Source organism: Coenobita brevimanus, chromosome 14, assembly GCF_032717465.1.
Source record: "Coenobita brevimanus isolate Jiangsu-jjx chromosome 14, ASM3271746v2, whole genome shotgun sequence".
In the NCBI taxonomy this organism is placed as follows: domain Eukaryota; kingdom Metazoa; phylum Arthropoda; class Malacostraca; order Decapoda; family Coenobitidae; genus Coenobita; species Coenobita brevimanus.
In genome coordinates this window covers 14039986-14064227 of record NC_136967.1, presented here as the reverse complement: position 1 = coordinate 14064227, position 24242 = coordinate 14039986, and positions in this window count along the sequence as shown.

The following is a 24242-nucleotide window of genomic DNA, read 5'->3' as shown; positions in this document are numbered from 1 at the left end:
TGGAGGAGGAGTTTCTCGGGGATGATGCTTTCAGAGTAGTTTATCTCCTACGCGATGGGCTTGTTGGATGGTGGATGGCGAGGGAAGCTGTGGAAAATGCAAGTGATGGATATGTGGTTGAAAAGATTGATGGAGTGGGGGGGGGAGTAACATAACTATGTGGTAACCATAAAATAATCTTCAACTGGTGCGCAGTGTGATTTCATTGCTGTTGCTGACTATGGTCAGTTTTTCATTGTCTTACAGCTGTGACATCAGTTTTTTTAATTTTTAAGTAACACTTTTCTCAAGATGTGACGGTTTCTAGACGCCGACAATGAATGTGGAATATAAGTATGGGCCTTGGTATTTGCTACTCAAAATGACACTCTCTGAAAGAATATTTGTCCCCTCATTGTAATTTTCTTCAGTCCCAAATTTTCATCATAGCCTGCTGGTGTTGTATCTCTTTTCTGCCAGTATTATGGGGTTATGCTGAAAACTACTTTCCTGGGCGCTTATATATACTTTCAACAGAGAGTTTTTCACGTCGTGGCATGATGCATAGATTGTCTCCAGTCCTCTGATACTGTTCCTCTAATGCAATACTCAAACGGTGCTTCCGGATTCATGCAAAGAACTGGTATGCCATAGTGCCGTTTTCCTCAATCTGCCTTTTCCTCTCGTGATCTCAGCCTGTGTGTGTGTGTGTGTGTGTGTGTGTGTGTGTGTGTGTGTGTGTGTGTGTGTGTGTGTGTGTGTGTGTCTGTGTCTGTGTGTGTGTGTGTGTGTGTAATATACTACTGCACTCTGAATACAGAATTGATGTGGAGCTTTTGTTGGTGTTCAGAACAAGATCTTTAATATTTAGGTTCCTGACTTACGCTCAGCTGAATAAAATTGTCTGGTGCTTGCTGAAAGAGAATAAATGAGTTATGGTAATCATAGTCGGACAGTGGTACTATATCGCTCTTCACACCCATGCTATTATATATCAGTTTCAGCTGAACAAAACCATCTGGAATTAGCTGGCATAAGATTGTAGGTGCGACCATGATGATTAACTTTTCTTCAGGAGTGAGAAATTTCAAAATTCAGTGGTACATCGGTGCCCCTTTGGAAAGAAAGTGTCGCTCGGCTGGCTGCGTTGCATGGTGCTATCAGTGTTGCAAGGTTGGGGTTGTTAAGCCACACACGTTTTTGCATAGAATGATACTCGTTGATTATCTGTACGTGCACAGCAAAAAGAATCTTCATTGGTTGCATACAATAATTGATTGCTTAGGCAACATTTTCTCTCAGACTAGATTTATTTTACTGCGAGTTTTCGTGCTAACGATTTCGGTTGGTACTCGCAAGGACATATTACGTCTACATTTTGCTATGCGGTGCTTACTCATATCGATATTTGTGTCGTAACTTTACCCCGGAGTAGTAAATGTTCCTTTTCTTAACCACTGTTCACTGGAAATATATTCCTGGATATTCTTATCGTGCCACAAGGAAGCATCCGACCAGTTTGTCACACTTTCTCACGCACATTGCTAATAACTCACCTCAAAAATAGGCTATATCATGCATTTTTATCGTGTCTTAGTTCGCTTTTTAAAAATATATGACAAGCTGCCCATGGTTGGAACATTTATTATTCAAATTTCTAATATTTTCAGCAATGAAAAGTGTATCTACTAGCAGAGAGACATACATACATATATACATATATATATATATATATATATATATATATATATATATATATATATATATATATATATATATATATATATATATATATATATATATAGATAGATAGATAGATAGATAGATAGATAAACAGATAGATAGATTGAGAGATAGATAGAAAAATTGATAGATAGACTGATAGATAGATAGGTAGGTATAGGTCGGTAGAGAGGTAGCCTGCAGTCCTACCGGACCCAGGTTCAAATCCCGACTTGGGCAGGAAACAGTTTGAGGATTTGAATTTCATAAAAATCAGACTTTACCGATCTACCAGAAGACCCGCCGACATGTCGTAAAAATACCCCCGCTAATACCAATACACCAGTCCTGTATGAGACGGCCCTAGCATGTATTCAATATGGACGGTGGGTGTTAGCGCCGAAGTGGTGACATGTAGAGGTGACATGTAGGAGGACTACTGGGCCTTGAGTGCAGGCTGTGAAGCATATGCCCAGAGTCGGACACATAAAAAAGAGAAAAAAAGGTATAGATATACGGTAAAAACAAATGGTAAAACAACACACGTCTGAAAAACGTTTCTCCTGACACTGTCAAGAGCTTAACATGTCTCTGTTCCTGTGTCCAGAGTACATATATGTCACTTATCAATTTTTGTCCATATTTGACAATGTTAAATATAGGTTTATAAACAGGTGTTCCCAGACTGAAGGCAATCATGAGGAAAGAGCTTATATCATGCATTAACATAACAACCATCATGCACACTGTTTCCTGTATATACCTAAACCGCGATATGCAATTTGCCGTCGTAATAACTGTGTGTGTGTGTGTGTGTGTGTGTGTGTGTGTGTGTGTGTGTGTGTGTGTGTGTGTGTGTGTGTACCATTGTGATGTGGCCTTCACCCGTACGCTTCACAATAACCTTGGATGTGTCGTGGGAAGTCCTTACCGCCCAAACGTAATTGTAGTTCATCATCATTAGGCCTGTTTATTTTGAGAAGCTCACTAATTCCAGCAGTGAGTTTAATTTGATGTGACCTCTCTACTAATGACAAAACTTGCCCTTGCTCTGAATTTCCTCGTACCTGGAGAGACAAAGTGGTTAGACAGGGTGAAGTTAGAGCACGAGCAGAATAATTGCTTGCTCTATTTGCAGAAAGCATGGCGTTCATTAGCTACGATTTCACTTGCCGTATGATGCGTTAGCTTTAGTGTGCTGCGGTGGTTAACGTGATATGTTAATTGCACTCATTTGTAATTGCAATGTTTAAGCCTGTTTAATCCCAGTAGTTAAACGATGGCCCACTGTAAATAAATTGGTGTGGGGCGCGGAAATTCTACTATTGTTCAGTTTTGGCTGTTTTCGTCTAATGATATCCATGTGAGAAAGGGTTTTGTTACTCTTATATGAACCCATATGTGTTTCATCAGTAATGAATTATGAAAACGATATACCTAAGAAACATTAAACACACACACACACACACACACACACACACACACACACACACACACACACACACACACACACACACACACACTGTCATGGTAGTGAGTAGCTTAAAGTGACAGATGGGCAATAATGGTGTGCCTCTTCTAACAGCACCCATTATATTAAATGCATGTATGCTAAGCGACAGGCGTCTAATGATAAAGTAATGTCTTTCTGTTTTGCCCTCCTTTCTTCTCACTCCCTGTCTTCTTCCCCCTACTCCTTCCTTTCCACCAACTTCGTTTCAAGTACTCCCTCTGCATCTCTACTTCCTTTTTATCATCTTCCTTTCAATTCTTCCCATTTCATTGCTCTCTCTTCATCTTCCATTTCATCCCCACATCCTCTTTACCCACCCGTTCATTCCCCTTTCCCCTTTTCTCTTTTCGTTTCTTCTTTCTCGGCTGACAATATTTAACACTCTTCATACTTCGGATATGAATTCCGCAGAGTTCATGGAGAAGATAAAGGAAAGTGGGTTGAGTGAAGAGCCTTCGATCTCTCTACCTCTTAAAATTTGTTCAGCCTGGGAGAGACATTTCTGACAAGAGGGACTAAGACTGACTTTACTGGACCATTTTATACAGTTTTCCGTTAAGATTAACAATATCTTCCCAAGGTAAAACAAACCAACAGACTACACCGGATGATTTAAAGGGTTAAAGTGTAATGTGTAAAAGAATCGCTACGGAAGAGGTGTTATGGAATCTCCAAAACCAACTATAATACGGCCTAAGAATCTCCACAGGAAGAGTTTGGGAATGGCGAATGATAGCAAGAGAATCCTAATGAAAAAAAAAAAAAAAAAAAAAAAAAAAAAAAAAAAGGCATTGGCGATCGCTCTTTTCTCAAAAAAAAAAAAAAAAAAAAAATAAAAAATATATATATATATATATATATATATATATATATATATATATATATATTCCGACGTTTCTATATTATAAAGGTTCTCACCATCCCATGATTGTCTCTGATTTGCCTTAAATTACTGGAAACTAGAAGTTATCTGAAAAGCGTTTTATATGCAGCCTGCATAGTATACGTCTGGACTATCGATTTCTGTGTATCATAATGAACTGAAATTATGATTGTTTATACTATATCAATCATGATGTAATATTTTTATTTCATTTGCTTTGTAGATCTTGATTTTATTTTAAGCATAACACTGCCCACTGATCAACGGGGAATTAATGAAGCCACTGCAGTGCAAAACATTTTCCCACACAGATGGAGCACAGCGGAGAGTGATCACCGCACTCTCCAGCAACTATACGAACATGATTAACTTTGTACTCTTTCTATCCTGCTGTCTAGCCAAATACTTTATTTGCACATCATTCCATATAGCTTTAATATGCCACAAGTGCGTTTATATCTTGTTATGGACTCTAAGCTTACCGTGTCCAATATTACCGGTATATCTCTTACTGTACTTAGATAAGTGTCAAATTCTACTATTACATGTCATTGTGTGAAAGCATACAACCATCTTACCATACAGTGCCGTTCACTCACCACTCCTCCATCTTGTCCTTTACCTCTGCTTTATATATAAACATGATGATCCAAGTAGTATAATAATTTTCGGTCTTTCGCCTGACATACTGATATTTAATATTCAAGATCCACCGCCCTATTTTAATTGCTGGTATTGGTCCGTTTACCCAAGCGTGTAATTTCTGTCCGTAAATTATTTTAACCTGATCTAAGCCAAATCTGTCAAAATTATGAACAAACTGGTGTCCAGACCATTAAGGCTCTATGAACTATTAAATTTACCAGAATTGTTAAGGTTTTGGTAGTTTACTAGTCCTATCTGCAACGGCTGAATTACTGCGGGGTAGTGAAGATGAGCTCTTCGTCTCTATATGCAACTCCAGGTTGCAGAGGCGCAAGCCTGACAACACCTAGAAATTATAGCGTCTCAGTCTTCATGGTACATGTGAGGCAATGAACATGGTATTTACCAGAATCTGATTTGAGGGATAAGATAGTCATTATCTAAGAAATGTTTCCTTTCTTCCCTCACTCATCGCATATATTCATTTATGAATCCTGTTTTATGCTCTTGGGTCATGAGTGTCTGACGAATAATGACTGACAAGGTCAAGATTAACTAGTAGATAATTGTAAGAATAAATAAATTTTCTTATAGTTCTATATTCATATGCCGTACACCTAAATTCATATTCCTCTTCCTTCTTTACTTGAACTGGGGCGTTATGTCGGACCAATGAAATGTAAAGAAGAGAGATATAGAGGAGTGATGGAAAAACAGTCCAGAGGGTTACACTGTTAAATCTTAATGGCAGCTGTAACACAGCTGCAACTGAGTTTCTCCCTAGATGTTTTAGAACTAAAATTACTGTAGTCGCTTCAAATTGCGTTGGGTGAAGTATTGTCACCAAATCCTAAGAACATAGAGTTCAGGCTAGGAGAATCTGATTAAGAAATTGCGGGGCCTTTCTACATAAGAAAGATGTCTAAACTACACCTATATAGCTCATACTGAAGCGATGTTGAACTATCAAACTGACTGTCATCAGAGCTCGACTCTTTCGACACTGCTACCACTGAAGATACAAACTGTATCACGCCCAACTTTTATTGGTAAGAGGACAAAATGACTGTTATTCGGAGATTTCTCTTCATTCACATTATATAATAAACAGATAATTGCCATGTTGTTTTATTTGAGCGAGATGTTAGAGGGGGGGGGGAAGCTCTGTTTGAAGAGTTTCAGTTACTCACAGTTGAGAGGATGCGACAGTACAAGAATACCTATGGTGACACAGAATGACTAGAAATAAGGCGTTACTGCCTTGTGACAGTGGCTTGCGGCAGAAAGTATTGCTAACGATCATAGCAGATTTTTTGCTGCAACTGTCTCCCTAGATATTTTAGAATTGAAACTAGAATACTCAAAATTCCTTTGCATTCACCTGTTGCACGTGTCGTTTCTCATGGAAGAATTACGGTCATCTGGATGGAAGATCCTGGATCCTCGACAAAAGGGGTTGACAGGCATTTCTGTCCCTTCTCAGTAGCGACTCCCCATCTTACGACGAGCTACCTGTCTTTAAATACTCTGCTATTTTGTCTCTGAATTGTTCATGATCTTCCTCTCCTCCCTCCAATCGCTCATTCATACATACACTTAAATTACCTCCACATTAACTTGACCTAAAACTGACGTTTCGTCGTTTTAAATACGAAGCTGTTAAAAAGAAATTATCACTATAATGCCGTGCCAGTCACGATTAATTATGGAAATGGAGATCCGTGGTCTTGTCTTATTCCGTCACTGAGTTACGAGAAATTATTTGCAAAATTACAAATATCTGCCCAGTTAACGTGAACGAACTACACGTGCGTCCTATACTCCATTCGTTTTACCTCGCCGAATCACCTCCCAGATTTTTCCTCTTTATTCTTTTTTTTCCACCCACCACATCTACCTCTGTTTCACACTCCTCACCAGTTATTCTATTTTTCCATCTGTCCTTGCATGTCACTCCCCAGACATTTGCGAGGTACTGTAAATTATTTGCACAACTTGATTAATGACTCAAGCATCGTCCATGTTCACCAGTGTGTTAGCGCTGGAAGTATTCTGCCGTAACTTTGCTTCAAGTTATGGACTTCATTTATTTTCTTGAGTTATGGCTTAAATTCTTTGTTGATGAGGTTCTGTGCTGAAGAGGGCTTCTCTAACACTTTCACCCAGACGGCTTCACATTTATTATTCTTGTTGCTCTTAGAAGATTTTAAGTTAAGGAAGCGCCCTCTAGTTGTAACTGGGTTGACTGGGGTTTTATCTAATTGCTCCATTTCGAATAGTCTCTCCCAAACCGAATAAGATCGCTTGGAGAAAACAAGAATTAAAAAAAGCACACATAAGTGAACTGAAGATAGTAATTATGCTAACAATACATGTGAGGTGAAAGTATCCCAGCAAAACATGCAAGCCTCCATCTTTTTCTGTCTTCCTAAATCTGTCCCCTACGAGTGGTCTCCCATATGAACAAAATCTCGTGCAGGGAGGAAGATTAATATATACTAAATATCGTGCTGAGTGTTCATACCCCGTCTGATGATGGAGTGTTTATACCCCCTCTGTAGTTTAACAATATCGCTTGAACATGACTACCACAGAATTACAAACATGATTTTGATGCGGTTGAATCATTAAGTGCCGTAGAAATATTCCAAAAAGAAAATATAATCGAATATAAATAAAATTCTTATAACAAAATGCTTTACATACCTACAGTATATACTCAAAGCAACTTTAACTACAGCAACAACACTATGTAGTAAACTCTTTCCGTTTGGTGACATTTCTTAAAAGGCACCAACTGGATGTTGCCAGACTACAGTACTGTATTTAGTTTAGCAAAGATCCTTCTAAGCGAAGGGATTTAGCTCATCTATCATGCCAAGGTCAAGCAGTCCTTCATACCTACCGCTGTCTATTCACGCATTCATCCTCCACCTCACCCCCTTCTCCCTCATCTTCCCCATCTGTCTCAGTCAACATCATCATGCTGGGAATTAGCCGCTTTTCTTATATTACTATTATATTTAGAATTCGCAGACGAGATACTATTTCTTTAACTTATATTCTGAATAAATATGCATACTAGAAGCCATCTCACGATGTGATCTCACCACCCGCGTAGCCGGAGAGTTTTTCCTCGACACATAATTTTGCATCTTCATTTCTGATTTGACGCAAAAGCAGAATGTAACGCACACACACACACAAACAAAGCAGCTAGCCAACCTACCACTCCTCTCGCTTCGCAACGCTGCTCGTAAGAGACCGGAGTGGTAATGTTTTCAGCTATGAGGTTGGCTGGCTGGCTCTGTTTGTGTGTGGGTAAACAAGATATCTCATGAACAACTTGAACTATCAAAAATGAAACACTCAGGGTATCAAGATATGGCCAAAATCTTGGACGAGTTCGAAAATGGGCACTCGGGGTCAAGGTCATGTTCACCAAAGGTCAACTAGTTGACATTTGGCAATCATTTTGGTGACCTTGATCTTGACCCCGAGTGCCCAAGTTCGAACTTGTTCAATATTTTGGCCATATCTTGATTCTCTGAAAGTTTCATGTTGATAAGCCTTTCATGAGATATCATGTTTACTCACACACACACACACACACACACACACACACACACACACACACACACACACACACACACACACACACACACACACACACACACACACACACACACACACACACACACACACACACACACATAGCCAGCCAGCCAACCTTACAACTGAAAACATTACCACTCAGCTCGCTTCGCAACGCGGGTGGTAAACATTATTACTCCGCTCGCTTCACAAAGCGGGTGGTAAATACATGTTTGGTAACTGATATTAAGGCAGTCTCGCTCACATTGACAGCTTTAAGGTATTAACGTCATCCGCATCAAGATTAATAACCTGATATTACGCAACAGCAGACTGTATTGAGAAAATTTAATTAGCTCTGCGTGCGCTCCCAAAATGGGAAGAAAGGTTCTGATTCTCCACCTGGACGGCTTCTGTCGGTGTAAACAGAGGCTGGCGTGACAGTTCCATTGTCATATTCTTCATTCATCGCCGTCCCTAAACTCCTGTGACTCGCGGTGAGCCTGCCGTAACAGGGAAGGAAACGGACCTACGTCACAAATGTCACGGTGACTAAAATAAAGTTTTATGTAAGCAAAGTAATGTTTCATGTAAGCGCATGAAGGTACGAATGAGGAAATGGGCTGACAGGTGAAAATGCCACAGCTCTGAGGTAATAGCAGAAAAAAGCAAATATTTTTCATCTAATGAGTGGATAATACTGTGTATATTCAGATAAAAAGTTTGCCAGATTGGAATTTCATGAAGACAAATCACTAACATTCACGATATTTTATAATATGGAAAAATTCACAGCTTTCGGTATCTCTTCACTTTCTTGACTCTAAATCAGATAATCTGTTTTGCAAAGTCAATCTAGCTCGCAAACTTGGGTCATTTCACCTACCGTTTGTTTGTTTTTCTCTTTCAATCTCTCCATCACAGTCTTCATTCTAGACAGTCTCTCTTTCCTCTCACACTTGGTTATATTATAGGAATAGCCAGCCTGAAATGTCCGTTTAAATTTCATCCCCTGATATTTTCTCGCACACTGCTCTCCTGTTAGTCAAACATATATGCCTTTCTCACATCGTCATTTTGCTAGCCAGAATAAAGCTTGTCTTGGTCTCATCTGTCCATCTTATAACCATGGTTGTAGTTAGTGGAGGGTAGGCTAGTATGATGATTTTCCTGTAGACTGAATCGAGCATATTGCATGCTAAGTGGCGATATCAGACGCCATTAAGGTGAGAGTGTCAGTGCTTGAGTTACAACCTTAGCCTCGTAAGTTAAATTACTGTTCACCAATATTTCCCTTCGTACTAAAGGAATATACTTCCTATTAAAAGAATTTATTGCTTTTTAAAAGAAAAACTATCGCTATTTCATTTTTTCTTGCCGTTACTGTAGTTTGCCTGCGTATGTTTAATAATATTCGTCCATAACTTTTTCAACAATTTGCATTTGCACACTTTTCCCAAAATAATCCCCACTCGATAATCTCGCCTTGCTTTTTTGTTTCTTTGTTGACTTATTTTATTTTAGCTGTGGTTAGTAGCCTCTTTTCTAACCTTAATCTTCTTTTTAATGTTGCTTGTATCCAGGGCCATTCTTGTTTCCCTCCATTCCTTTCATCCTGCACTCATTTAAGAGACTAATCTACGTTTATATTCTCTTTCTATCTCTTCCCAGCAGTTTATTTTATTTGTCACTATTACATTCTCTTTTTAATTAATCATTTTTATATCTTAAGTATTTTTCACCGAACTCCTGTCTATGTAACCAGAGTCACCATTCGTCTTTGTTGTTGTTGTTGTATCACAAAACATTGCCTCTGATGCAGTTAAGAGTTTGTGACACATGCCGAGGGAAATGGTAATGCTTAATGGTCTCACGGTATAGCAGCGAGATATATGCTTGGAATTTGCATTTAGAATGTGTAGGGATTTTCAGTATAAAAAACATGAATTCATTTACAGTATGCAAAAAAATATATTGCTGTACTAGGAAATCGATAAATATATAATCGCAGAGTAACTGGGATATATCTCGAAAGAAAATTATGGTCTTATCTGTCAATTTATATTCCTATATATATGATATATTAAGAAGCATATATAAAATATTCACTGCTCAGTTAATATTTTTGCATCCATTCTTCGATGATGCTCTTTACAGCGCGCTAGGAGGAATGAGTGTTTATTTAAGATCTGTATTTTTATATGTACATATGTGTGTGTATATACTGTATGTCTATCTATCGATCGATCAATGTATCATTTTATATTTCTGCCTGTCTATCTATCTAGCAGTCTATCTACATTCTTTGTCAAGACATAAATGGCAGCTGACTAAAACGCAATTTTCTAGCATCCATTATGATAATATTCTCCAAAATGCAATACAAGAATTTGCACCGAATCTTGGAGATTTTAGTTATTCCATAATATAAGTAACATCACTTATAAAACAGAAACCAGATATAACGCTTTTTCTAGATCATTGCTTTTCGATTCTGCTCAGCGACAGCTCCAGGCAAGCTGAGCCCTGTGGACCCAGCGAGACTGAGGATCAATGGTGGATGAGGCGACTCTGGAGGCCGCACAGTGATGCAGACGTCCGAACCCACGCTACACAATACTCGCGAGGAAAATTCTTTGTTCTTATCGGATATTGCCCAGTGATTCGCAAGACTTATATTTCTGTCCCTGAAAACTGACTACTATAGGACAATGGTTGTAGCTCAGTGGAATCCTTCATAACTTACTTCGTATATTCTGCGGTACTTGTGTTACTTATATCTTTATTATAAATTTTGGGAAATTTTTATTTGCCTGCTCTTTTGTGATATATATATATATATATATATATATATATATATATATATATATATATATATATATATATATATATATATATATATATATATAAAGTTGACTTCAAGGTGGGTAACTATTAATTAAACTGGAGGTAAGTCTTTCGCCACTTGTGTTGATGAATTATATAATAGCAGCGCAAAATAAGCAACCGAAAGTTGCCACTGAACCGCAGTGCGGTACACCACTGTATACTTCTACAGAACCCGCAGCGACCTACAGTACTCTGGGTTGGTAAAACATGCTCTTCCATTGTATACCCAGTGAGAGATAATCCAAGGGTCACTGTATGCAAAGTGGTGACCTCAGGACGCGTAGGGAAGCTGGACGTGTATAGTCTGGCTTTGATGCTTTCCTGCTGCTGGTGACTTGACTTAGAATGTAGCTACTGTCACGCTCAAAGGTTCGCCAACTATTCCCTGCGGGCTGAGGTTGTAGAAGGTGTTATATTTCAACGTTTATGAGCTAACAGTACGAAACACATAACAGAGGAGTATAAGAAGACGTACTCTATTGTTCGAGAAGGAATGAAAATATGGAAAGCAGAACACAGTACTGCAGTGGACTGTCGGTGAATTTTTGCTCGTGATAGTCGCTTTTGTTGTTCTTGTCATTGTTGTTGTCTTTGTGTTGCTGTTGTTGTTGCCTTTGGATCAATGGACATAGACCCAAGGAATTGCAGAAGTCCGACCAGTTCTGCCAAACTTTCTCAGAAATATTTCATAGAGACATGAAATTTGTGGGGGATTGTGCATTGTGTTGTGGTGTGACATTTTAAAGAGGGCAGATTGGACTGTGCAATTTGTATTTTGTACTAATAATTTATATAGTATATTTTGTACCAATACGGTAATGGAGTAGAGCAGGGTAAAGGCCACAGTGTAGTCTGGTAAGATTAAGTGCGTACCTTTGCCTCTCAGTTGTGAAGTGGTTCCCATTTAGACAAAACCATTCATATGATGAGCAGGTTCATCAAATTTAGTCGCTGCCGCTGCTACGTGTCATAATCATTAGTTTTCCCAGAGTAACTGAAATGCCACCAGTTTCTTTTCCTATCCACGTTCCGCACTACACTCACATTTCTCAACAGTCCCATCTCCACTGCTTTTATTCTTGACTTTTCATTTTCATTCCACATTATAGTTTCACCCCGGTAAGTTGGAGTAGGAATTAATACTCCCTCATGAAGCCTGTAGTAGCTGCCACATTCAGACTTCTGCTTCCTATCAAGGCCTTCATTGAACCAGCCGCCTCCCTTCCCTATGTTATTTTGTTTTCCACTTGCTGTGCACATTTATCTCTCTCTTCTACCACTGCACCCAGGTACTTAAATTTTCTCACCAGCTTGTCTTTCATCATTCACACTAGCATCACACTGGAGTCACTTTCACTCTCAACAACCATTAGTTTATCCTTAACTACATTTACTTTAAGACACGACACTCACAGACATCTACTGAACTCTGCACCAGTCTGCCAAGCTGTTGTCCGCCATCTGCCAGCAGCACTGCATCATCTGCAAATTAGTACACCTGATTGAGAAACTCCATGTCCCAACATTCATTCCATCGCCATCCCACTCCATTTCTTGTGTTTTTACCTTTCTCATAGCAACACACACACACACACACACACACACACACACACACACACACACACACACACACACACACACACACACACACACACACACACACACAGACATCGAGAGAGAGAGAGAGAGAGAGAGAGAGAGAGAGAGAGAGAGAGAGAGGCAAGGGGATATTAGTATGAAGTACAGAAAAGAGAAGAGAGAGGAGTGAAGTGAAATATCATTACTGTAGGATAGGAAACCGAAGTGGGAACAGAAGAAAGAAATATAAAAATATTTGGGATGGAGAAAAAAAGACAAATAAAAGAAGGAAAGGGGAAAAATTTTAGGAAGGAGAAAAAAAGATCGGAGAGGAAGGAGAGGAAAAAATATTTTAATGGAGAAAAATGAGCTGATGTAATAGGAAGTGGATTGAAAAGTATTAAGGTGGGGGGAAGAGAGCTGATGGAAAAGGAAGAGTGAGAAAATTATTAGAATAGAGAGAAAAGGGTTGATGGGGAAGGGAGAGGGGGAAGTATTAGAAAAGAGAGATAAGAGGGGAGGCGAGAAGAAGGGGAAAATATTTGGATGGAGAGAGGAGAGCACGTATAAGAGGGTGGTCGGGGGTGGTGGGGAGTATTAGGATGGAGAGGAGAGGGAGGGGAAAAGTATTAGGATAGAGTACCCTTGGATATTCCCATTTGGTCCGCCTCCCACGGGATCCCAATAAAAAAGACGCTCGCTTAGCTATATTTTTCTTGGGCATCCTGGAGAAAATGTCAGTAGTAATATATTGAAGAAGTCAGAGGCGTTATTTATGGTGACATTATTGACCGTAGTGACTGGGTTTGACTGGTTCTTCACTTCTTCAGTAGGATGACTTTATTATTATTATTACTATTATTATGTAGGGTGGTATCACAGCCGGCAAGTCGCCCTACACTGTTGCGCGAGATTCACAGTCGCTGTGTGTTTCATTCTCTCTTTGAATTTATGCCTTAACTTTTCCCACGAAATTTGATGGATTTGAATGAAATCTCCCGGGTGGGTTCGTCTGGTTACTCCAAACATCTTGCAGTATATTCAATCTTCCAGCCATGATTTTCTAGGGGTTCAGCCCCTTCACCCCCAAAAAAATTCTCAGAAATAGTGAAAGTAGGGCAGACATAGTTTTGATATCTTAGTACATGTTGTACAATGGACTCCTATCCATAGAACGATATTTGGGAAGCGTGATCCCCTGTTGATTCTTGGTGGGATGAGCCTCCCCCCTTCCAAAAATATAAACGATCAGAAATACGGGAAAATGAGCATATGAATATCAAGGAAACTTTTCATGTCAGTTCGTCTGAATCCTTGATAGTATCTTCCGCTGCCGGCATATAAAATATTCCACCAATATTTTTAGGGGGTCAGCCCCCTCCAAACTTTTTGAAGGATATAAAATAGAGGAAGAAGTGTATATATCGCTTTGATATCTTAGTGTATGTTGCAGAATGGGCTTTTTTCCGCCAGTTACTACTATTGCTACTGCTAGTACTACTACTGCTACTACTACCGGTACTGTATATACTACTGTTATTACTACCACCACCGGTGTGTGTGCACTGGAATATAAGTCCTTCACATGTGCCACATTTGTGATTATGTGGCTTTTCCATCGGGGTAGTAGCTTCTTTGTGACTGAGTAATATTAATTTGTTATTCTTTCAAGTCGGCATGCATATCGCAGGACTGGGTATGCAGTTTCCATGTCTTCTCTGACTGCACAGGAAAATGCTGGACATATACTTTTTAATTATTGCTTTTCTTCTTCTCCTTCTTCTTCTCATTATTATTAATTATTATTATTATTTTTATTATTATTGTTATTATTATTATTATTATTACTAATATTATTATTATATTTTTAAATTAGTCTTCCTCCTCTTCATTATTTTAACTTATTATTATTATTATTATTATTTGCTATTATTATTATTATTATTATTATTATTGTACCATGATTGTGTTTATTGTCGTTTTTATTATAGGAATGACATCTTACCTTAGGGGGACAGTATCATGACATCGAAATCTTGGGGTTTAACTGTTGATGGATGAACACGTAAAAAATAAGGAGGGAGATGTCTGATGAAAGTAAATAAGTAGTTCTTGAATCCTGAAGAAGTGGAGAGGTCGAGATCCTAGTGGTAAATACAAAATTGAATTTTTCATTAAATCAGTGATCGATTAGCAGTCTCTTACGCAATGGAAAAGCGGAGAGAGAGAGAGAGAGAGAGAGAGAGAGAGAGAGAGAGAGAGACTAATTTAATACAAATCAAACAGAATTTTCCCAGCTTCCCATCGGGTTGATACACCCTACCTGAACAAGGATCTTTGTTCTATCCGAAAGGATAGAAGGAAATATGAAAGCAAGAAAGCAATCACTGACTGATCATGAAAGAAATACCAAATACAGAAGCTGAATGATAAAGAGATACTGAGCCAAGAAAAGAACGCTTAATATGAATGACATCTGATCATTAACTCAAAGTACCGACGCCAGTTGTCACCCTGTCGCTTCCTGCAAGGCCATTTTACCTGCAGCGAAGCCAAAACGTCTGAGTGGTACACCTGGAGGATTATTTTTTTAAATTCCCCTTCAAGGAAAGTTCGAATATCTGCTCTTGGAGAGCTCTGAACGACTTTCTTGTGAAAGACAGTCTCTGAACTTGAAATTTTGAATTGATTTAACATGTCAGCTCTAGCTTCAGCTGACGCGTCAGCTGACCATTAGACCATTTTTTTTTTTCTTCAAGGAAAGTTCGAATATCTGCTCTTGGAGAGCTCTGAACGATTTTCTTATGAAATGTATAGTTATTCAGCTTAAAATTTTTAGTTGATTTTAAATGTCAGATATTGCGTCAGCTGACACATCAGCTGACTCATCAGCTGACTATTAGGCGATTTTCAATTTCGACTATAAGGAGGCCTTTTAGCGGCTTTCTTGTGAAATACAGAGTTGCCCAGCTTGAAATTTTGAGTTGATCTGATATGTCAGCTGTTGCATCACCTTATGCATAGTTTTGCCGCAGGTTTATGACGATAGTCTCTTCTTGTTACAGCATATTTTTGCTGCATCAAGGATTTTTTTTTTTCTTTAACTCAGGAAAAAATCTATCATACCAAATTAATGACAGATTTATCTTACCCCTCCGGTCGGAAAATCTCTGAGCTCACAATAATCGTCTGAATGTAGCAAGAATATAGCGAACACTGCGTCATTTGAAACCATTCGGCTCTAGTTCGTAATGTCCCTCCTAATCTGAACATCAACGTCTAAAAGCAGCCAGAATGAAACGAAAACTCCTTCATGGGGCTGAAGGGAGTTCAGTGTTTCGACCGTTCTCCAGCCATTGTTAGCTGAGATGTGTAAAATATCGCACTCCATCGGCGCAGTCTTTCGCAACCACCACCCTGATCATCAATCTATAATACGCCCGCTTTCACACGCCCTGGAGTTGATGCTGTCTTCTCCAGTAAACACCGTTGAGACGTTGAGGAAATATCACCTGGTAGAAATCGTTCAGCGAAAGTCAGTGAACTTTAGAGAGAGATGCCGAGAATATATCGAATTCTCTGTGACCTCTTAGGATAAGAGGCAAAAATACCTCCTTCATATTCCTTGCATGTCAAAAAAGGTGAACCATTTTTAAATTCAAGGAAGGAACCAAAGGCCAGAAGCCCGCAAGACTGTTCCGTCTAAGAATATATAAAAAATCAACAAAGAGCCAATTTGATCCGTTCATTTCGAGATGCCTGGACATACTTCGTTTAAAAGACTGGAGGTCAAAGGGCAATATAGACAAAGACAGTTCCAGAGCTGCTTTGTTGCATACATGTAGACCTAGGAGAAACGGTTAACTCTTGCATGAAAGAGTTAGTGAAGTTATGAAAGTTTGGTGCCAGACGGATGCTACGTGCTCACCGTAGTTAGGAGGAGCAGTGATCTCTGAAGTAACAATAGAAAAGAAATAAAGATGGAACAATGGGGGGAAGAGACTGAGGTTGAAGGGAACCACTAAGAATAGAAGAGTTAATGAGAAGAAAAGCCTTTTACTCCACACTGTTGAGAAGAGCTATGCAGTATGTGGGGAATCTCCCCATACATAAGAGTTGTATCCTACACAGGGGCGAATAAAACACCTACATAAAACCAATAACTGTGCAGGATTGAAGGAGGCACGGACACGGCTTAGCACACCTAATCTCTTGGAAGCAGATTTTTCGAGAGGTAATATGACCTTTTTAAGATAAATCCCGAGTGAATGAAACCCTAAGTATGTTGAAAGACGATAATGGACTGAGTTCGATATTGTAAAAAAAAATCTTAGTATTCTCCTGTGGAAGATTTTGACGTGTCAAAAGATGTGAAAACAGAGTTTTTGATGCAATAAAAACAAGTTTACTTGTACTCCAATTACAGATATGAGCCAGGTCTGACATAGAAAGCGTGCCATAGCCTCATCCCTTGTTTGTTGAAGTAACTGCTGAGATGGACGCAACGAGAAACGAATGGAAAGGCGAAGGGTAGAGTTATCAGCATATGAGTCGGTTGGGTTAGATGTACAGCTTAAAAGGCATTGATGAATAGAAAAAGGAAAGGTGGTGATAGAATAGAGCCCTAAGAAACACCATTATTGAAAGCTTAGTGCAGCGTTTCTTAACCTTTTCCGACCTCAGCACCCCCTTGTAATAAGGTCTCAGTCCAGCACCCCTCTACATCTGGTTACTGGGACTGCAGTTGCTACACTACTGCAGAGTTAAAGTAAAGTGAAGTACTGCCTGACAGTATATTTTATACTGTCTCAAAAAAAAAAAAAAAAAAATCAAAGATGCCAATACTAAGCAAATACAGTAAGAAAAAATATAATGCAGCATTTTCCAGCTACCCCTAAAATTGATTCTAGCACCCCCTGGGGGTGCTAGCACCCCAGGTTAAGAAACGCTGGCTTAGTGTATGAGAAGAATGGCGGCTGTCTACAACAGCAGCTGTGGAATAACCAGAAAGGAAGTTAGAGATGAAGGCACAGATAGGAGGATAGAGACCGTAAGAGGGCAGTTTGGATATTAAAGATTTATGCCAGACTTGATAAAGAGTCTTTGTTATGTCAAGTGCAATGGCAAAGCTTTCGGTCAAAGTCCTGAAAGGAGAATGACCAGGAGTCTGAAAGGAAAGTGAGAAGTTTGTCAGTGGAAAGTCCCTGACAGAACCCATGCTGGTAATAGGAATGAAGGTTCTGACAGGAAAGGTGATTTTATAATTTTTTTCATTAAAAAATCATTACAAAATTTTAGAAATCCTGGATGTTTAAGCGATTAAGCGATAGTCAGAGGGCTGGGTTCTTTGAGACAGACTGAATGATAAAAAACTTCCAGCAAGAACGAAAAGTACAAATTGACAAAGGCGAAAAATTTTACTTAGGCTGAGTGTAAACACAGACTCACACTTCTTGAGAACAACAGGAGGGACCCCATCAGGCCCACATGCCTTGTTTGTACTGAGGCAAGTGAGGGCAGGAAATTCATTAACTTAAGAAATTTTAATTTCAGTCATGAGGATGTCAGAGGATGAGGAGAGTGGCGGAGGAACAGCACCGTAATCGTCTAAGGTGGATTTGTAGGAACAAATCTGAGCCAGGAGTTCTGCTTTTCAATTGAAGAAACAGGTACTGAACCATCAGAGCGATAAAGAGGAGGGGTGGATCCTGAAGTAAAGTTGTTAGAGTGGTTATTTATATGGTGTCACAAGGGGCAGGATGATTCTGAGTCAGAGAGTTCAGAGAATTTAGTATGAATGAAATAATTCTTTGCCGGGCGAGGAACAGACTTAGCACGGTTCCGAACAGAAACTTAAAAGAGATGAGATGCATGAGTGGGTTGGTTCCAATACCTTTTTTATGCCTTCTTGTTGAGGACATCATTTGAGCGAGTGAGATTGAACAAAGGATTTTTCTTGCATTAGTCACAGGATAAGACAAAGGAATGCTGGATTCCATTCCCGAGAGAATAACCTCCGAAATGTGCAAGGCACATTCAGACGGCTCTCGGCCATGGAAGCAACAACTATTCCAGGGAGGATGAAAGAAGTGCTGCCTGAAGGTCTCCCAATGCCACAGCCGCCGCTTCTTGAAAGGGTCCACAGGGCTTACTGGGGAGATAAGACCAGCTAAGGTGATCAGGTTGTGATCGGAGGAGTCCAACTTAGGTAAATATTAATAGTTTATATAGAAAGATTAGTTGTTAGAGGTCAAGAATTTTGGAACACTCTCCAAGGTGGTCAGGGATATGGGTAGGGTGCTGTACAAGCTGCACTAGGTCATTAATGTTATAAAAGATGTAAGTTGTTCACCAGATGGGTCAGTGAAAGGAGAGGAGAACTAAAGGTGATGGTGAACACTGATATCACATAAAATGGAGATCTCAAAAAATTAAGAAAATGATATGATGTGTTCCACCTTAGAAGTAAGATAACCAAAAAAAACTTTCATAGTAGAATTAGGGGTGCACAACATTGATATATTTAGGTAAAGATTGGCAGCGTAACCGAAGCTAGAAATTAGAGAATTCATAAGATTCAAGTTCAGGAATACGAGACCAAGATATGTTGCTGTGTACATTTACTCAACAGCCACTTATGACTTTAGAGTGAGTAAAGCAGAGGAAACAGAGAAAAGTTTGCTGTCAGTCGCCTTAGAAAGCTGAGTCTCAATTAGGAAGAGAACTTGGTGAGGTTAATGGAAGAGAAGTGGTGTTCCACACGGAGAAAATTAGAGAAAGGGCACGAAAGTTGCAGAAATGAACAAGGTGTGAGTCAGAGAGTGGTTCCATGTATCTCACTTTGCCATCACCGGGAGAGGTGTCGATGGTGGGGGCTTTTATGGTCCCCCCCACCCACCGAGGGCTCCGAGGCTGGGTGTTGTGATGCCATTTCTGCCGATTTTGGAATTGGAAATGTGGTGTGTAATGTGTCTCTAATTTGGTGTTGACAGCTCGAGGAAATTGTATAGGAAAGTATGCTGATCTGCTCTGTGTGTTACTGAAACACCAAAAATGATCAGCAAAGAGGGATGGTAAGAAGTTGGTCCTGTGAGATGATGAAATGGGGGTTCCAGCTCTCTCTCTCTCTGTCATCAGCTTTCCATCCACCTTGCGGGTAGCCCCCTGTTCCACTGGTGCTACAGTTACTCCATAATGATAAAGTAGTGTACTTACCTCACCGTTTAGCACAAATGTTGATTTTTTAGAACTGTCTCCTATTCAAGACAGACTGGCAGTACGGTAACCTGATACCCAGCAGTGCCACATAATGTCATGCTTTTCCATATCCCCAGTTTGACGCAAATGCCTATTGTTTTTATTAGATACAGATTAAGCTGTGTTATTTAGAATTTGCGTATTTGTATTCGCAGGTGGGTTTTAAGACAGGTGGATGAATCGTGTGGAAGATCAATAAAGTCTTTGACAGAAGTTCTAATACCCCATACTGTTTCTCACCTCATTCCCGGATCGAACTAGTTTCCTTGCAAACAGCAGACCACTTCTGTGGCATTTCGACCACCACCTAACCCTCTTGCCTCCTACGACAGAGATGACAGCTAGTAATGGCGTTATCTTCTCTCCCTAATTTCTCTCCCAGTGTGATCAGTGTAAATTCTTTGATACTGGCGCAGCTACCTAATAAAACCCAAGTTCTGATATAACTTTCTCCTTTCAGCGTGGTAATGGCTGACGCATGCTTTTGCAACAAGTACAGCAGATGATTAGGTACTTTGCCCACCATCCGGCTTCTCTCTCCGAACATAACCGTGTGTCTGTGAGCGTGAAGAATCCTCTTAAATTTATGTTATACGCTGCGCTTTTCCATTGTGTTCAGAAAGTCTTGCCAGTTTATTCAGTGTTGCATTATAACTCTGAGCTAATGTGGATAACTAATTCATTTTACGTAAACTACTTCATGCAATACACGTGAAGTACTAGAACTGTACACACACACACACACACACACACACACACACACACACACACACACAATTCATGCATATTATCCTAGTGAAGCTTGCCAAGGTGGGGAGCCTCTCGCCCTCCTTGGTTTACACCCAAAGCCATCAAGACTTTAGTAACAATAAACTGAGAAGAATATTGCTTAAAACTTTCCTCTCTCACTAATTTAAATACTCACGGGTGGTGATACTTGCTTACAGCTCAACAGTGATCATCTGAATGAAAGAGATGTTTTTATATTAATCTCTGGCTATTCGTCATGGCCTGTAGTGTTCAGAAGAGATGGAAGCAGTAGTTACCATAAACTCCCCGTGAGTGAGTATGTGTGTGTGTGTGTGTGTGTGTGTGTGTGTGTGTGTGTGTGTGTGTGTGTGTGTGTGTACGCTGGCAAGGCCTTGCTAACAAGGGCAAGCGAGGTACAGAGCCTGAGGAATTAGGGTGATGCTTGGGCTGCTGTTGTAATGTGTCTAACTACCTGGACCTAATGGAAGACCCTCATGACTGTCAGGTAACGACCGACTTCCTCATTATTCATTGAGGATAATCATGGTTAATTAGGCTTCTCTATAGCTGACGTCTAATTATGTGGACTAGATTGCTGTGTGGTAAATTCTTCACCCATGAACTCTCATTAACCTGTCTTTCTCTGTATAGTGTATCTTGAGAAATTTCTACAGCAGTCTTTCCCATATTTCACGACAAAAAGTCACACACACACACACACACACACACACACACACACACACACACACACACACACACACACACACACACACACACACACACACACACACACACACACACACACACACACACACACACACACACACACGCGCGCGCGTATACACATTTTATATCTATATCAAATCAGTCAGTCTGTCAGTCTATCCATCTATTTATTTATTGATTTATTTATCTATCTGTCTATCTAAGTATCTATCTGCCTCCATCTATCTCTCTATAATGTCGAACGGTGCGTGTTGAAGTATGTAAAGTAAAGGAGGTGCGACGGTGGAGTGGTAGCGTAATCATCTCATGATTGTGTGGCGTAAGTCATGGCTTCAAACTACTACGAGTATAACAACGTGGGGAACATCTAAAGTGGAAGCTGTTTGCATGTCCTTTCATATGCTTCCATATCTTCTCATTCTGGCTGTGTAGATGACATAATTCAGTTGACAATAACACCCACACACAAGTATTGCCAGTACAACACTCACCTCAGCAACTTTGTACCTACACACACCCCATCTTAATTCGTATTTACTGATGCAGGGGAACCGTTAGTTATGGCTAGCATTCTCTTTCCGAGGTGAAGGCTCGGTCCTACAGTGGACCTAATAACCGATACAAGCAGATAAAATGTAAACAATTAATTACGTCATGACATTATGCTAGGAGATGATGGCGTTCATAAACGTGCGAAGAAACACAGCATTGTCGAATTTAGTAATTATTTCACCAGTGTTCGTGGTATGATAAAAATGAAGTCAGTGCTTTGTGTTACGACAGGAAAAGTCTCAGGGATAACATAGATCCGACAAGACAGCAGCAATTAACTTTGGCTTAGGAGAGTATGTCATCTGATGAACACGTTAAGCTCTGTGTTTTTCTGGCTCACTGCCGGAAATAAAACCGTAGGTTTTATCTCGTCTGCCGGACTGGATATTATCGTTGTCTCATCATCATTCCCTTGCTTCACCCATCACAAATTCTGCCCTGCCTCACCCAACATCATCACTGCTGTGCCTCATCCACCACCTTCGCTTTACTGCCTCACCCACCACTTAAACTTTACTTCCTCATCCACCACCTTCACTTTGCTTCCTCATCCATCACCACCACTCTTCTGCCTCACCCATCATCACCATTGTCCTGACTCACCCACCACAATCACTGTCCTGTCTCACCCTACACTACAACTCTCCTTCCTTATCCACAACCACTGCTGTCCTGACTCATCCACCACCACTGCTGTCCTGACTCATCCACCACCACTGCTGTCCTGACTCATCCACCACCACTGCTGTCCTGACTCATCCACCACCACTGCTGTCCTGACTCATCCACCACCACTGCTGTCCTGACTCATCCACAACCACTGCTGTCCTGACTCATCCACCACCACTGCTGTCCTGACTCATCCACCACCATCGCTGTCCTGCCTCACCCTACGCTACAACTCTCCGTCCTTATCCACCACCACTGTTGGCCTGACTCATCCACCACCACTGCTGTCCTGACTCATCCACCACCATCGCTGTCCTGGCTCACCCACCACTATCGCTGTCCTGCCTCACCCTACACTACCACTCTCCGTCCTTATCCACCACCATCGCTGTCCTGACTTATCCACCACCACCACCGTCATGACTCATCCACCACCACCACTGTCATGACTCATCCACCACCACCACTGTCATGACTCATCCACCACCACCAATGTCATGACTCATCCACCACCACCAATGTCATGACTCATCCACCACCACCAATGTCATGACTCATCCACCACCACCACTGTCATGACTCATCCACCACCACCAGTGTCATGACTCATCCACCACCACCAGTGTCATGACTCATCCACCACCACCAGTGTCATGACTCATCCACCACCACCAATGTCATGACTCATCCACCACCACCAATGTCATGACTCATCCACCACCACCACTGTCATGACTCATCCACCACCACCACTGTCATGACTCATCCACCACCACCACTGTCATGACTCATCCACCACCACCACTATCCTGCCTCACCCAACACCGTCAATGTTCTGCCTCACCCACCACCTCTACCGCCCTGACTTACTCACCATCATCACTGTCATGTTTCACTTGCCACCTCCACTGCCTTACCTAACCCACCACAACCACTGTCCTGCCTAACTCTCGACCACTATTGTCTTGCCTGACCCACCACTTTCACTGCCTTGTCTCACTCACAACCTGCACTCCTTGGTCTTACTCACTGCCTTCACATCCCTTCCTCTCCCACGACCTTCACTGTCCCGCCTCACTCCACATCACTCCCTGCGTCCAGCATTACACTGCTGAGCGGCCTCACCCACAACCACCACTGCCCTGCCTCAGTCACACTATCTCTGACCCGCTGCCTCTCCCATCACATCACTGACCTGCCTCACCCACACCATCACTCAGGGTGGTGTCTCCGGCGAGTGTCAGGCAGTAGGTGATAATGTTCCCGTCGCCAAATTTATGAACAGCGCAAAAGTCACCTCAACTCAAGGACGCGCGCCAGTGGCTGAAACTTGCACAACTTGTCAGGGAGGAAGAGGAGATAAACTAATGCTTTTATTGTCTCTGTCCCACTTTTATCTTCAGTTGGTCACTTTAGAGTCACGGATCGGCTGGAGATTTTTCTTGAACTAGCCGGGGGGAAAAACGTGACTAACTGTATTATTAT